The sequence below is a fragment of the Rhincodon typus genome, chromosome 29, assembly GCF_021869965.1.
Source record: "Rhincodon typus isolate 14 chromosome 29, sRhiTyp1.1, whole genome shotgun sequence".
NCBI lineage: Eukaryota > Metazoa > Chordata > Chondrichthyes > Orectolobiformes > Rhincodontidae > Rhincodon > Rhincodon typus.
This window is the reverse complement of record NC_063360.1, coordinates 14597382-14614728: the sequence shown is the minus strand read 5'-3', so window position 1 is coordinate 14614728 and position 17347 is coordinate 14597382. Positions and strand designations below refer to the sequence as shown.

Genomic DNA, 17347 nt, shown 5'->3' with positions numbered 1-17347 from the left:
ACTTACGCTCGGTTCGCAACAAACAACTGCACCTCCCAGTCGCGAACCATTTCAACTCCCCCTCCCATTCCTCAGACGACATGTCCATCCTGGGCCTCCTGCAGTGCCACAACGATGCCACCCGAAGGTTGCAGGAACAGCAACTCATATTCCGCTTGGGAACCCTGCAGCCCAATGGTATCAATGTGGATTTCACAAGTTTCAAAATCTCCCCTCCCCCCACCGCATCCCAAAACCAGTCCAACTCGTCCCTGCCTCCCTAACCTGTTCTTCCTCCCACCTATCCCCTCCTCCCACCTCAAGCCGCACCTCCATCTCCTACCGACCAACCTCATCCCGCCCCCTTGACCTGTCCGTCCTCCCTGGACTGACCTATCCCCTTCCTAACTCCCTACCTACACTCACCTTTACTGGCTCCATCCCCGCCTCTTCGACCTGTTTGTTTCCTCTCCACCTATCCTCTCCTCTATCCCTCTTCTATCCGCCTCCCACTCTCTCCCTATTTATTTCAAAACCCCCTTCCCCTCCCCCTTTTCTGATGAAGGGTCTAGGCCCGAAACGTCAGCCTCTCTGCTCCTATGATGCTGCTTGGCCTGCTGTGTTCATCCAGCCCTGCACCTTGTTGTCTCGGATTCTCCAGCATCTGCAGTTCCTACTATCTCTGGTAGCATATTAAAACTGTACTACAGATAAACTTAGTCATGAATTGGCAGCAACATTTCACTTGTAGGGTCTGGTGGTGCAGTGGTAGTGTCCCAGGAGCCTCTGAGCCAGGAGGCCTGGGTTCAAGTCCCAACCAGTACAATAACGTTTCTAAACTGGTTAGAAAATATAAAACATCTCACTTCCAGCAATTCCTCTGGGATAAGGATATTTTGAACAGAAAGACTTCATCAGGTCACAAGTGCAACATTTGGAAATTGCGTAGGGGGCTAACACTGTGAAGTGGGGCATCTTGGCCTTATTCAAGATGCCCAAAGTCCACCCGATGAAACGCTTATCAGCAGTGAACAAAGACCAAATAAGAATTTGATTTTGGCATTATTCCAGCACAAAGCAGCCAGCAGAGCTGAGAACTTTAGGCTGAAAGACATATTTCGCAGCCAGCAAATCCGTGCAATAACTCAAGTCAGAAAGGTACCTCCTAGGTACTTATTTGTTCCAATCAAGGCACAGGCACTTTCTCCTCCCACCCATGTCCTAGGCCTAACTGCATTCCAGCAACCTTTATCTCCTCAGATTGTGCTTAGAATGTGGGCATGCCAACCCTCCAGGATTGTATTGCATTGCAGTCTACATAATTAACCTCACCACATTTAAAAATCCATGCAAAAGTGAATAGCCATTTTTTTAAATTCAAATTTGTTTAATATAAGGTAGTTATAAAAGTGTTGGAGATGAGGAAAAGCCTGTTTAATTGAATAGGCCTTTGGAGATGGAAGATTGTTTGATGGAACCTCCAGGAAAATATCCAAATAAGGTTGGCAATCCAAATTTCAGGAAGGCTGCACAGGTCCTCTGTTGGATCAGCAAGTGGTGATGACTGGCACACAGGCAAAAGTTTATGCTGTTCCATGGTGGGATCACCCTGCAAATGGTAGTTAGCACAATAGTAGGGAGGGACTGATTTTTACATCCATCAGCTGATCATTTTCACTTTGCTACTTGGAGCTGACAGACAAGTGAGTTGAGTGCAGTGTAATTTTTAGTGCCCTGACTAATTCATTTTGAAAATTCTTGCATGTATCCAAAAGAGACCGATTGCGATTGGGTTAGGGTTAGGGTTAGTAAAATAAAGTTAGAGTAGAAATTATATGGAACATGATAACTAGTGAAAGACAACAAAAGGAAATTCAGCCCTAAAAAGATGGTGAAATTATAATCTTGGGATCGGAGATGAAGTCAGATTTGGCTGTTTGGAATTGAACAAAAATAGCTTGGGATAGCAGGAATTCTGCACAACTGTTGGATTCATCCGAAGCTTCTATCCAATAGAAAACAAGATATAAATAAGGTTTCAATTCATAACTTACTGTTGTATGAAACAGGGAGAAAATAATTTGGTTTCCCATTCTATATATAAACAGTTCTTATATGATGATATTTACAGCATCAGATACAGGACCCAAACCCAGTCATTAATCCATAATGCAAGCTCAAGGATCATTTTTTTTGATGGCTGAGTTTTGCTTTTAAAAATGGAGAAACAAAAAATACTATTTTAAGTAATGAACCCACTGACAATGACAAAGATCAGAGGTATTAGATCTCTACCAGCTTTACTACCACCCTAGAAATCTGCACTCCAATTCTAGTCTCTGGAGCATTCTTGTTTTTTTTTCCCCAAATTGACTCTTGGCAGGATGCCTCATCTTAGTCACTAATTATGGAATTGCCTCCCTAAACCATTGTACTTCTTTCCTCTCTTCCAATATTCCTTGAAACCTTACTTAGACCAAACCTTTTCACCTTCCTTCTGCAACTCCATTCATAACTGAGCCAGAGTTTATTTCTCCAGTAGAAAAATAGATAACCTTGCTTACCCATTCCCAACCACCTAAGATTACAAAGAGATCAATTGGATCAATGGGCTGAAGTGTGGCAGATGGAGTATAATTTGGATAAATGCAAGGAAGTGCATTTTGGTAAGACATAAAAGGACATATACAATTAAAAGTAGGGCCTTGGGCAGTGTTGTAGAACAGAGACAAAGGGTTCGGGCACATAAACACAAGTTCTGTTACAACATTTACAAGACATTTGGATCAGTACATGAAAATTGTTTGGAGGTATATGGGCCAAGCACAGGTAGGTGGATCTAGTTTAGTTGGGGATTTTGGTTGGCATGAAGGATCTGTTTCCATGTTGCATGACTCTTTTGGAAGAGTAGGGATTACTGCTTGTCAATTAAGCAGTGATGAATGTTAGACTTTATAAAGGGGTCCTTCTCCATTGGAGATCCAATGCTTTTGGGCTACAGATAATGAATTTTGATTGAACAGCAAAATTTAATTTTAAAAAATTCAGTTCTGCTAAAAAGTCAATTTGTGATGAATATTACTGAAGCCAACCTTTACTTCAAGCTTCTACTATTTACATTGCAAGCATTCACCTCCTAGTCAGAGCTTCATTGTTTCTTACCTGGGATCTTTCAGGTGTTAGGCAAGTGCACTAATCATTGCATTGCGTAATATTCTCAAGTAAAACCGTAATTAACAGCTTCCACCTGTATATTATTAAACACAATTGATATACAATTAACACTTAGAATGCTTTAGAATGCTTTAGAATGTGAGCAGTCCTGCAGAATGTGTCATGCACCCAACCTACAGCAGAAAGCTAGGAGGAAACAAAATAAAACAAAGAACTGAGATGCTAGAGATCTGAAACAAAAATGGAAAATGCCAGTCATTGCAATGTGATTGCAAGAAGTTTGTCCAATCCCAAATGAGGCCAGTCAGTTCTCAGTGAAACAAACATCCCATTACAATGGGGAGAAGATCCAAGTTCTATAAGAAACTTGGGCCTTGTCAGCTTGTGGTGTAGCAAGAATGAATGTTTTTGTCCAAATACTCTGTGCCCTCTCCTCTTCATGGACGTAGAGCTCTTTGGCCACTGACCTTTCAATTCAGGGCAGAGGTTAGGGAATCTTTACTAGAACAGCAGATCTGCGTGGATAATCCAGATGAGCTATAGAAAAGGCCATTCATTTATATTGTCCATTGCTTTGGTTTACTTCCCAAGATATGATCAACCTAATCCTCTGTGCTAATGGAGAGGCTGGAATGTTGAAAGCAAGGTTACTTTTAAGAGGGAGCACATCAGCAATCAGTCTAATTCTCTCAATTAAGAAGCATTTTTCACAAACTCCAGGCTTGGACATAGCGCAACCTCTGCGCTGGGGTTAAACCCTGTTCCATCTCCAGCTAGGAAAGCCTTTAACCAGCACTGTTGACACAACAAGCAACAATCACAACATTGCCGTTGTCAAGGCACCACCCCCACAACATTTTAACCGCATGTCACAAAGTAGCTGGGTTCAGTTAAGGATCTTGTAGAAGCCAGTTCATCTTAGCCTGTCCTTTTTTTAAAAAGGAAAATTGTATCCCAATACATGAAAATTCAAACACACAAGTTTTTCTGTCAAGTGAAGATCAGCACTGACACCTCAGAGACCCATTTTCAATTTGTGTACTCCAACTCTTTCCCCTATCCCTCTCCTGAAGAGAGCATCTCTCACTGGGTTCGTTCTGATACACTATCCAAACAGTTATTCAGCATATAATGTCACTAGGCAACTGGGGATTGATACCAAAGCTGAATCCATATTTTACCCAGAAGAGATTGTTTACAGAGGAACAGGAGAACCCCCAACTCCCATCTTCTCATTCTCAAACAAATAACTCACTCCCCAGTGCTGTTCTGACAAAGGAAACAGGACAGAGGATTGAAACATACTTTCCCAAATTGAAATGGTCTCTCTTGTCCTTTCTCCATCTTTTACGTTCCACTTGATACTCCCCAGATTTCTCAACAGTATAAAGCTCATCACTACTTTATCTCAGTACTTGTATGAATGCTCATGTCAAGATGAGACAAAGAGAATTGATTCATTAAGCCTTACATTAAAATTTGAACAAAAAACAAGCCCTTAAATAATCCAAAGCCAAACAAACAAGGTACTGAGCAGAGGACAAAGTCAATTAGATCCCTTTAATGCTGATTTCAGAAAACCTCCAATTAAAAAGCACTCTAAACTCTTTGCCTCTTCCAGTCAGAACTGGTTACTTATTATTGTAGTCAGCTTCGTCAAAAGGACTGGAAACTATTGGGAGTAGAGGACAGCAAATAAACCAAGCTTGGAATATTTCCTTCCAAAATTGGATCGCGAAACCATAGTGTAAATGAACAGAGCAAGATTTTTTTTCTAAATCAATTATTAAAAGTAAAAGCAAAAAAAAAAAGAGTGCTAGTCTTCACTTATCCTGTACTGCCCCATCCCCTTCTCTAGGAATTCCTGATCATATTCCTGTGGAGTAAAGCATTCCTTGTACCAGTATTCCAATTACACCAACTTATGCACATGCTCAGTTTCTATGCCGTGATGTCAGAGCACATGGAACTGGGACACTAGAACACAGGCTTCCAGGTACATCCTCTTGTACGTGCTCCCTCATGTGTAGTCTATCTACTTAATAAAATTTTGATGTTCACTGACATTGGGTAGGATAATGGGTCTGGGTGGGATGCTTTTCAGAGGGGCGGTGTGGACTTATTGGGCCAAATGGCCTGTTTCCACACTGTAGGGATTCTGTTCTATGCTAAGGGTACACTTCCTAACAACCACCCAGATACAATATTACTGCACGATGGCAAACTGTGACCAGCAGTACTGCCTGGAGGAGAAGCCAAGCAGTAGCAGTGAGTTGTACTGCATGAAGGAGGCGACCAGCTCAGCATTTCATCTGCAGAGGAGGGACAGAGTGTCGCAGCAACAGGAACGACCCAGCCACCAGACTAATCTAGCAATGCGGGCAGCACTAAGGCAGACATGGACTTCACTCTGGTGAGTGACAAATTCCACCAAGCTCATGCTGTTGCAAGCTGAGGGCTGCAATAAAAGTTATCATTTTACAACGTTGGATCACTTAATTGTTTGCATTCATAAAACACAAGGCATCCACCTTCAAATGCAAACTTAAGACAGAAACTACGACTAAGGGAAAAATCAGACGATGGCCAATATTGGAGTGAGCTAACATTAGTGTTGATGAATGCCATTTAAATTGGATGTAGGCACTGGAGTCACTGTACTGTCAGATGGCCTTTAATGGTTGAGAAAGACTACCCTACAGCCTTCATCTATCAAACATCAAAATCTGGGGGAACCAGCCTCAAAAAAAGGTCAACTTCAAGCAATGTTAAGACAAAGACAAAAACAAAAACAAAATCTTAGATGCACTTTTTCCACAAATAGCCACATTCACTGTTTAATACACAGGTTCACTGCACAAATCTCTTCTTTAAAAGTGGAAAGTGTCAACAAGCAGGAACCATAAATCTGAATATCAAATTTCCAAAACTCAGAGGCATGGGGAAATAAAACACTGTATACCATATCACACTGAAAGCAGAGGCTAATCCCACCTGCTTCACACTTAGAAAGGTCCCATACTCAATTTAAAAATGGGTACAACGAGAGATTGAGGCTGGGTTTCAAACAGTTACTCCCCTGTGTCACAACTAACCCAAGTGGTGCTCTGCTATGGTGTCATTTCTTAAACTGGATCCACTAGAATTTGCATCAACTCAAATTTGAATAAGTACAATGGAGAAGTGCATCAATGACTAACAAACCTCAATCCCTTCTGGATGCTATTTCACTTGCATGCCCTTAGGAATCTCAGCCACACCTTAGATTGGACATTGTCCAATGACCAACATACTAGAAGCTATGTAATATGCCATTTACCACATAATGTCTCAACCATTGGCCCATTAAAAGCACAACAGGAAGAAAGGGTGTAGAGAATCTTGAAAACATTACAAATTGCTACATTTAACGGCAGGTGTGAATTCTCAAAACCAACGTCATTTTGAGTCTTGTTGTTCGAGGGAGGAGGGAGTACAGCCAACCTGCAGAAGACAGGACTCATCAGGAAATTTCTGCTGCTCAGGAAGAATTCCAATGATTTACAGGAATAGTGGGCCCGGTGGGAAAATTCGTACCCCACCTAACCCAGGTTAAAAATTCACTCTAGGGCAAGTTTTGAAACAAAACCAGGCATAACCTTGGACTGAACAACTGCAATCACTTGCCCAAAGCAAGTACAGACAGTGATTGAAGGCTGGAATCGAACCCAGGTCCCTGGTGCTGAGACAGCAGTGCTAACCACTGAGCCACCATGCCATCTCAATCTCATCTAAAGCCAGTCTAAGTGGTGACTTGGGATCTGCATGGTGCATTTCCCATCTCGATTGTACATGGTAGAAGAAGTGAATAACCAGACACTGTTGCAAGTGCAGGCACATTAGCCTGACTGCAGGTGACTGGTTAGGAAGAGGTTAATGTGCCACATCAACCATCAGATCCAGAGGTCCACAGCAACCCAACAGCAAAAACCAAACAACAGCCACCATAAGCAACAAGTAGCACTGAAGCATTACTTCCCGGTAGAACAACATTATCCAAATAAACAGATAATGACAACACACATGTACCATTTTAAGTCATACTGGTCTCAAGGTTGCATGGATAACACATACACAAACTGATGGAAATCAACTGCTAAAGCACAATAACAGTCATCGTGCATATGATTGGGAACTTGGGTAACTTAATGATACAAAAGAAAAATCTTATGCATTATCGGAAAAGGAGATGTTTGGACTGAAATGTAATCAAGTATAAACATCCAAGACTGCCACAGTTATTTGACCTCTACCATGGGGCACACACCCAGTGGACAGACATCTCAAGCTTCACTTCAATGAAGTTCAGGCTTTGAACACGGTGCTGTGTTGTACACTCGAAAACACTTGTGTCATTTAGTCAGAAAACGGCTTTTCTCAATTAGTGAGAAACAATAAATTTTAAAGGTTACAGGTTTCAAATATGACAATTACTGTCATAGCCAATATTCTTGGTCTCACTGTGCGACTACAAAATATTGAGTTTCCTGAAGTAAGGAAAATAAATTTAAGAAACATTTCAGTGACTTCATTTTACTGAGAATGAGAGAGCAAGATCATGTGACATTATACATCACAGGAAGTAATGCGTACTACGGTTAGACATAACCTATAATAAAAGGAGATATCTTGGTAGTTTACCAGTTCACTGGAATCTTGATGCTTCTGGCCAGCAATCAGAACTGCATGCTGGACTGCCAAGGATATAATCAATCTCAAACAGAAAACCTAACAGTACCTCACAGTGCCCTCTCCTCTCTCTCAAACAGATGTTGCTTGCCTTCATCGAATGGTAGCACTCTCTGAGCTGTCTGTGAATCAGAAGACCACAATTTCAAATCCTATTCAAGACACTTGAGCACATCTGTTGACTTCTACTCTACTCTTGGAAAATGCTGTCTATAGGATGAGATGTTAAATTAAGGCTCTGTCTGCTCTCTCAGGAAGATATGAAAGGTTCCATAGCATTGTTTATGGAGAGTTGGGTATATCCCTTAACATTCATAAAATCGACAAGTTCATGGTCTACATCTTGATTTGTAGGATATTGTCTGTGCTTACTGGCATGTTTCTGTACAGCTACTGTAGTAGATGTACAATAAAGCAAAAGACACTGTTGGGTCTATCTTCGGGTCACTGGACCCAAAACGTTAACTGATTTGCTTCACAGATGCTGCCAGACCTGCTGAGCTTTTCCAGCAACTTGTGTTTTTGTTCCCGATTTACAGTATCCACAGTTCTTTCAGTTTCTCTCAAGACTGGCAAGTTCCCCAGAGGTTTTTCTCTTAGCTTTCAGCTAGAATCTCCAAGCTGGGGTGTCCCTGAACCATTGTTTCCTGATTTACTGCCTTCTCTCACAATCTCTTTTCAAAATTTAAGGGATTTGGCTCTCACCAAGGTAACTTACAACTCTAGCACCAGAAAATGGTACAAGCAGGATCTGACCACAATGGGATAGGAGGGGCTGAATAGCAGAATGCATTTGAAATTCAATTCAGGCAGCTTTAGTTAAAGCTGAAGGATTTAGAAAGGTCTTGCATCTTAATTGATTGTTACTTTTGCACAACATACATTGAGACCAAGTAAACAGCATGGACAATGTTACCTCATTTCAAAAGCTGCTGTATACAAATCTAAGACTGCCATTCTCATGCTAAAAACAAACATTGATAATGATTATTCATGCAAAGCTACCAACTAACCAGGAAGTATCAGAGGTACTCATGTGTTTTAACTTACTGGATCAGGCATTGAGCAAGCATTGGTATTACCTGGAATACCAATTACCCTGTTATTACCTGGAAAAAGGAAGACAATAAGTGGGGACCAGTGGTTATAATTACAGGGAAATAAAAGGATAAAAAAAAATGACAGTTGGATTCAGCTCAGCCTTCCTAAAAAGCTTTCTTGCAACTTAACCTGCTGCTTGCACATCACTCAACATTTGAAGCACTGTAAATAGTAAACAAAATCCAGGGTGGGGCCTTTAACCACAAACTGTGAACATGAAACTTTTAAAATTCTCATCCACCGATTCAAATTTTTCCATGGCCTCACAGCTCCCATTCTTTGGAACCTCCTCCAGTTCTACAAACCTCCAAAATCTCCTTACTCCTCCAGAGTTTAAAACTCTTGACTATCTGATGCTAACAACTAGCATTCAGCTTTCCAGACCCCAAACTCTGGAACTTCATTCAATACTTAAGCCTTTTAAAAAAAAAACTGAAGTGTATGTGTTTTTTGTTCAACAAGCTGAATAGAATAGGAGTGTAAAAGGAATTTTGGGATTCAGGCAAATGTCATTTAATGCTGCATGTCAGACCAGGAAACAGAAAATATGACAATACTTAGTTTTACAAGGATGTAGAATTTAAATGTAATTAACACACTTTCAAGCAAACCTTGTTTGGGTCACATTTATTATACAATGTACATGATGGTCATTTTATTAAAAAAGAAACAGGCTTTGGAGAAAATGCAGAAAATGTTTACAGGAGTGATAACAGAACTGAGAAATTACCAGGAAAGTTTGAATTGTTTGGGATTTTATAGAAATATGGGATTTCTGAAGAAGGATCTAGGCCCGAAACATCAGCCTTCCTGCTCCTCTGATGCTGCTTGGCCTGCTGTGTTCATCCAGCTCTACACCTTGTTATCTCAGATTCTCCAGCATCTGCAGTTCCTATCTTAGAAAATCTTATTGGTTTTCCAAGTTCTCAGAGGCCACATAGTTACTAATAAATTCAATGGGGAAATAGGAGACATTTCTTCACTTTGGAAGTAGAACTTACCATCACAGGAAATAGTTCAATAAGCTAGCAGTAAAGAAAACTAGATGAATACATGAGAGACAAGGAAAAAGAAAGATATGAAGATGGTCAGAGTTCAGGCAGAGAATGAGAGGAGAATGAGTGTGGACCAACAGACTAATTGGGCCAAGTATTTGTCCCAAACACAGTTTTCTCAAAACACCATCCTGGGGATTTACACGGTGGTCATCATTCGGCTGAACCATTATTGCTCCCCAAAAGCAGTACAGTATTCCTCATGAGATAGCAGGAACTGCAGATGCTGGACCGAAACGTCAGCCTTCCTGCTCGGCCTGCTGTGTTCATCCAGCTCTACACCTTGTTATCTCGGTATTCCTCATGGTCTATTTTCAACCTGTGACCATATCTGATTATTCTCATACATACATACAACTGCAGATAGAGTCAGAGTCGCACAGCACAGAAACAGACCCTTCGGTCCAACTCGTCCATGCCAACCAGATACCCTAAACTGATCTGGTCCCATTTGCCAACTTTTGGCCCATATCCCTCCAAACCCTTCCTACTCATGTACCCATTCAAATGCCTTTTAAATGCTGTGATTGTGCCAGCCTCCACCACTTCCTCTTGCAGCTCATTCTGTACGTGCACCACCTATGAAAAAGTTGCCCCTCAGATCCCTTTTAAATCTTTTCCCCTCTCAGCTAAACCTATGCCCTTTAGTTTTGGACTCCCCTACTCTGGGGGAAAAGATCTTGGCTATTCACCCTATCCATGCACCTCATGATTTTATAAACCTCTATAAAAGGGCCCCCTTCAGGCTCTGACGCTCCTGGGAAAATAGCCCCAAACTACTCATCCTCTCTACACAGCTCAAACCCACCAACCCTGGCAACTTCCTTGTAAATCTTTTCTGTACCCTTTCAAGTTTCACAACATCTTTCCTATAGCAGGGAGACCAGAATTGAACACAGTATTCCAAAAGTGGCCTAGCCAATGCCCTGTACAGCCGCAACATGACCTCCCAACGCCTATACTTCTGGAGATCTGAAACAAAAACAAATTGCTGGCAAAACTTAGCAAGTCTGTCAGCATCTGGGGAAGAAAGCAGTAAATGTTTTGAGTCTGGTGACTCTTCATCAGAAGAATATTTACATGGTCTCTGCTTCAACTAACTCTGCTAGTGCAGTGCAGTGGTTGATAAAGTTATTTTCCTGTTCCCCATCTTAGGTTGCATTGACTTAATCTTATCTGTCCCCTCATTCTAGGCCCTACAACAATTGGAAGCATTCTGTTGCTCTATGTATTCTAATCCATCCTCTCATAATTCTAAACACCTTCAAATGACACTAACGTTCTTCCTAATATTTCCAAGTCTGTCTTTTGTAATTAGTGCTGTCTGGCATGAGGAAATACTTTATTCACCCCATTGTCTCATTCCTTTACACTGATGCAATACTCCCTTCATTAATGACACAAGTATGTAGTCCCTTAGATATTCCAACAGTCTAGGGTCTGAGCACCAATTTCTTCTGCCCCTTCAGTTCTTTCATTGACCTTTCAAAGACAGCCTTTCCTATTTGGATTTTAAACTTCACTTTAGAATAGTCGCTATATCAAAGACGCTCAGTCACATTCAACTCCTTAAGCTTTGACTCTAAACTAGAAGCATCATCCCTCCTTATTGGCTTGTGACCATCCAAGGAAGAAGCCTTGAAACATTTTAGGAATTTCATTTCCTTTTCTCTGTAGATTCTCTTCTGAGTACAAGTTAGTTATCATTGTTGCAGGAGGATTTAAATGCACTAACTCTGAATGCAATAGCTTTTAGAGTATTTCATACGGACATCATCTGGGGCCACAGAGTAGAGGAGTGGATAGGGCTGGGGGTGAAGGGTGAAGAAAATGGGGTAAGAGATAAGGAAAAGCAGCGTAACAAGAGGGAACATTAAAATCCAACTGTGATAATTGGAGATAGTGGACATGGTCATCCATAATGGGCCAGTATATAGTGTTGTTCAGAGGGTGAGGCCTGGTGGGGCATTGCCTGATTGTGATGACAATCAAGTACAAGACCCTGCTGTAACCTTCTGCCTAACTTCACAGCAGTCAGTTGATCATCCATGGAAGGATTTTGTTGTAATAGGGCTAAGTGAACAATGGCCCTTGCTATCATGTCATAGGGTATTGTGAAGTAGGTTAGTTAGAGCTTTGAATGATGTAGAAGTAGTACCTCTTGCTTTATGCCATCTTCTATACCTTTCCACCCATGTTTGTGATTGGCTATTGGAGGTTGTTTTAACTATCCACCACGTCAACCCATTGTAAGAGAGTTCCTACCCTCTCACTTTCTATGTCATTCAAAGCACTAAACACAAGGTTGTTAGATTGTACAAAATGTTTGTGCAAAAATAGGATATAATAATTCAACCAAACTAACGCTTCAGATTTGCATTGATTTCAATAGTATTTAAAGTCTGGAGAGAAGTATTAAAACAGGGAGCTTGATATCACTTGTTAGATGAAGTCTAAAATATTAGTTTTACTCCTAGAGGTTGACTAGATTGGTCCAATAGAAGCTTGCTAGTCTTCATTCCTTATCCTGAACATTGCCTCTTCCACACTCAGCCCCTGCCTTGGCACAGCCAACCCTGTCTCCTCACACCCACACTTGCCATCTCCATGACTTATCCAAATGCTCATCAACACTAATTGCTGATAATTCTGTCCAAATTAAACCTTCTGGCAAACTCCATCTCTCTCTCTCTCTCTCTATCTTTCTCTACCAGGGGGGAGAGAGAGAATGTTTTCTCCGGCATAGCCTTAGCTAGGTACTGAATACAGGAAAATCGCTAAGTGAATGAACGAACAAACAGATGCATGAATGAATAAGTTGAATAGAATCTCTCATCCACAATTATCTGAAAAACAGCAGACGGTTTGGATATGGATTCAATCTTCCTTGCCAACTAAAGCAAACCTAATTGCACTTGGGCAAACAATCCTCATGTGTCTTCTTTCCTCATCAACATTAAATTCTGGACGTCTTCAACATTAAACAAAGGTATCATCATTTTGATTCCCCTCAGAGCAGGAGCACACCATGAATTATTGAATTAACAGTTCATCCCAATAAAAGGTCCAAAACCCAGAAGCGATTATGTACCTGCAAAGCTGTTTCCTGATTCACTATTTTCTCTTGTTTCTAAAGTCTGCAGACTTTTGCTCGATCAAAATATATCAAATCCCTCTCAATTCCCCACCAAATAAAACTGGCAGTGATCCGTGATCATGGTTAAAAAAGAAAACATGTTTGATAAAGCAACATGCAACATTTCCATGCTTTGTATTAACAGGATGACTTCTGTTTCACAAAAAAACTCTGCATTTATATAGTGACTTATCACATCTCAAATTGCCTGTTCCTCAGTGAGCTCCCTTGAAGGATTTTGTAAAAATATGCTAGTAGCTGCTTACTCAGTAGAAATTCAACCAATGAGATGAGCAACCCATTAATCTGCTATTGGAAGAATAAATGTAGCTACATCAGAACTCTGGTCATCTTTGAAATCTTTGATCATCTGGATAACTGGAAAAGGCAGGCAGAGCTTTGTTTTAATGCTTCATTTCTGACTGCTCAGAGCTCCCTCACAGTGGTCAGGCTCAACCCTGGAGGCTGTATTGAGCATCTTGTCTCTTCCACCCAAATGCTGCTAGTCTATTGGGAGCTAGTGAAGGATAGGCTCATATGCCAAGCAGCACATTCTAGTGCACAATCCAGAGCTTCAGCGTGTTAGCATGTAAAACACAACCCACCCTAGGTAGGCAAAACAGTCTGGAAAAGCTTCTTGCATTTGAGCTTGTTGAAAAGAACAAAGATTTCATTGTCAGGATGCCAATATCCATTCAACAGTGCAGTATTTGAATTAAAACAATGGGCAGTCTTAGCCAAAAGTTGTTTTTAGTTTACAAAGACCTTGACATTGAAGAAAAAAAATACTGAGATTGATCTTAAATCTTTCGACCCTTAAATTGTCTGTTTGCCTGTCTGTTGCGGAATTCTCTCTCTCACATTTCACTGCTTTGACCCAAATTTAGAGTGGCTCAGAATAATTCAGAGTTTCAGTGTCTCTGGAATTTTCAGAATACTGATGCAATTTTAACAAACACAGCCCACCAGAGAATTAAAACAGACATTGCTGGAAAAGCTCAGCAGGACTGGCAGCATCTGTGAAGAAAAGTTAGTGTTAATATTTCAGGTCCGGTGACTCCTCCTGGGCAACAGGCAATTTGGGATGTGGCAAGTCACTATATAAATGCAGAGTTTTTGTGAAACAGAAGTCATTATGGCAATACAGAGCATGGAAGTGTTCTGAGGAAGGGTCACCAGACCCAAAATGTTAACTCCGATTTTTCTTCAGAGATGCTGCCAGAACTGCTGAACTTTTCCAGCAACTTGTTTTTGTTCCAGATTTGCAGCATTCGCTGTTCTTTTGGTTTTAATTCTACACTTCCCAATGATTGCTCATGTGGGATAACCACTGGGGCATGGGCCAAGAAGGGTTTATGAAGGGATCCCAAGTGAATTGGCCACCTGAACTGGTTCCTTGCATCTGCCAGCTTATCTGATCTAATTATGAGCTGTTCTTTTAAAAAAAAGTCAGAGTCACAGTACCTAGATGGACTTTGCTTCAATTGTCCAGTCAAGCTATTATTTGAGCCAATGTAAATGTAAAGAACCCCCACTTATCTCCTTTCCATCTACTCCTACAAAACGATAATATCTAACAAGCAGCTTGTCAGACATCAGGCTTAAGTTGGCACTAGGCACAAAAACATCTTAAAGGCTTAATTACACAACTTGACCATTCCTTGAACATTGAAACTTGAGATGATCTAATTAAATGCTAGTGATTAAAGGGGTTGATGGAGTCAAAGTTGATAAGCCTAGCAAGAAATTCTGCTAGCAGGAAGTTCTAGAGCTAGGCCATTAAGGATATCAGATGATGTCTTTCAAATAAAGGTTGTTTAAAGAGGTGGAGACAGGGAGAGAGGCACTGAAATTTTGTGCTAGATTTGTACCAGGTGTTGTATTAGGAAAATGAAATAGTGAAGTAGGTTTGCATTAATTATTAAAATGAATGTGAACATGAGCATTAAAGTATAGAGTAGCCACCACTGAATTTAGTGGTGGTATAGTTTTGAAGGGGTGACTAGTCTCATTCTGTACACATTATGAGCAAGACTGTATGTCACTGCTGTGCCAATCTGAGTCCCTGACAACTTGGCTCCACCCAATAGGGCAACTGCCTGCCCCTCTCAAAACCAAGTCACAGGAGAGTGTGCCAGAAAATGGCAAGTTCATGACCTAGGTTCAAATCCCACCTGATCCAGAGGTGCATCATAGAATCCCTATAGTGTGAAAGCAGGCTATTTGGCCCATTAAGTCCACACCAACCCTCTGAACAGATCCCACCCAGACCCACCCCCAAACCCATACTTCATCCCTATAACCCTGTGTTTCCCATGGCCAATCCAGCTCCACTGCACATCTTTGGACTGTGGACGGAAACCCACACAGACACATGGAGAATGTGCAAACTCCACACAGTCACCTGAGGGTGGAATTGAACGTGGGTCCCTGGCACTGTGAGGCAGCAGTGCTAACCACTGGGCCACTGTGCTGCAATGTGTAACAACATCTCTAAACAGGGTAATTAGAAAACATCTACACACCCAGCCATCAAAATAAATCTTCTGTCAGGCCATCACTGTGAACCAGTGTGTCTTCATCATGAGATAGGACCTACCAACAATTCAGAAGGACTCAACTGGGACAACTGAGATCTCAGATGTCCAAAAATCAATATTCCAGATTAGATTTACACTTAATCTTCAGATGAGTCTTTACACACGAACCTTTGACCAGCTTCCGCCTCTCCAGAGGGAAAGCTGAACCACTCTTCCCTGAATTTGGATCTTTTACCTTGACGCCTCAATCATGGATTTCAAACAAAAAAAAACAAAACCCCACCTCTATTTCTATGCGCAAGTATCCAAAAGAAGAACAAATCTGAGATGTCATCTGGTGACAGCAAAGTGCCTTTTGCTCCTCAACCAGTCAGCAATTATAAGCCTTCAGAGTATGCCATCTCTGCAAAACAGTAGTCACCCTTTGGGCAACTCTTGTATCTAATCATTTCAATTCAATATTAGGAACAGTATGAATTTTCTAAGAAGTGGGGGGGGGAAGTAGAAGCTACAAGTTGAAAGGGAATCAGATAGGCTGTCTATTAATTTAGGAATTAAGTAGGAAACTCCACTTCCTCCAACAAAAAGGGGACACTTTACAGATACAATTGCAACTCAGGGCTCAGTGGTGAGTTAATTTCCCAGAACTTTAGGTACAGTGCTGAAAAGGAAACCAACTCTACCGTAGCATTAAAACTAAATAAAGACAACTGGAAAACTGCTCACAACGCATGTAAGTTAGAAAGAGCTAAACAAAAGTAAACACATCTTAATTTCCTTCCCTACTGCTATCTCATTCTATCTGCCCCACTCTCTCTGCTGTTGTCTCTTTACTCTTGCTGACAATTTCCCCAATTACCTCATTCAACCTTTTTCGACGTTTTATTTTTTCGCTTTTCATATACACCCTCCGGCTCCAAGCGAACTCACACCAGCTCCAGCTCTTCCCGTTTGACCAACACAAACAGAAAGGTTACGGTTAGAATTGACCAGCTGAAGTTTCTTACCGACCTGCCGCTTCTAGCTGATGTAGCTCCAAGGCACAAACTGCTTTCTGCAATAGGAAAACCAGCACCAGAGAAGACGGAATAAAATCAGAAGGCTGCAGACAGAGGAACAACCTGAACAAGACTAAGCTAAACTCAAGCTGCCACCTAGTGCAAACTCTATTACTACCAGCCACCCGCTAACAGGGGGAGGAGACTGACATTTTCCAATCGGTGTTTAACGGATACAGCTGGGATTGGGAGAACATTGACATACACCTGTACCTGGGTGGGGGGGGCAGCACAGACATACACATGGAATCCACACAGAGAATGCTGGGGCCATTCAGGAACTCTGGCCCCATCCGTGCAGAGAGAGAGAGAGAGAAACAGAGATAACTTCCTAATCTGGTCAGAGTGGACCTCAGAACATAGACAACTGTCCTTCGATTGGTGGCTACACCAACACACACCTTGGCACTGAGAGGAATACCAACATATACCTGTACCTTGGCACTGAGCAGGGTACCAGCACACACCTGGACCTTGGCACTGAGAGGAATACCAACATATACCTGTACCTTGGCACTGAGCAGAACACCAACACACACCTGTACCTTGGCACTGAGGGGAACACCAACACACACC

The 17347-nt window shown here is 41.5% G+C and overlaps 1 protein-coding gene across 3 annotated transcripts in view; it reads right to left on the bottom strand.

Annotated features, from left to right (window-relative positions):
• Positions 1-16930, bottom strand: part of LOC109928905 (ceramide synthase 2-like) — a 52581-nt gene extending 35651 nt beyond the window's left edge. Inside the window, exon 1 of one of the 3 annotated variants that reach the window (XM_048613968.1) lies at positions 16721-16930. The gene's annotated coding sequence lies outside the window, so the exon portion shown is untranslated. Of the gene's footprint in view, positions 1-7930; positions 7987-16720 lie in introns of those variants that run through there. The other 2 variants (XM_020528836.2, XM_048613969.1) reach the window with 2 other exon arrangements.
• Positions 16931-17347: the final 417 nt, after the last annotated feature.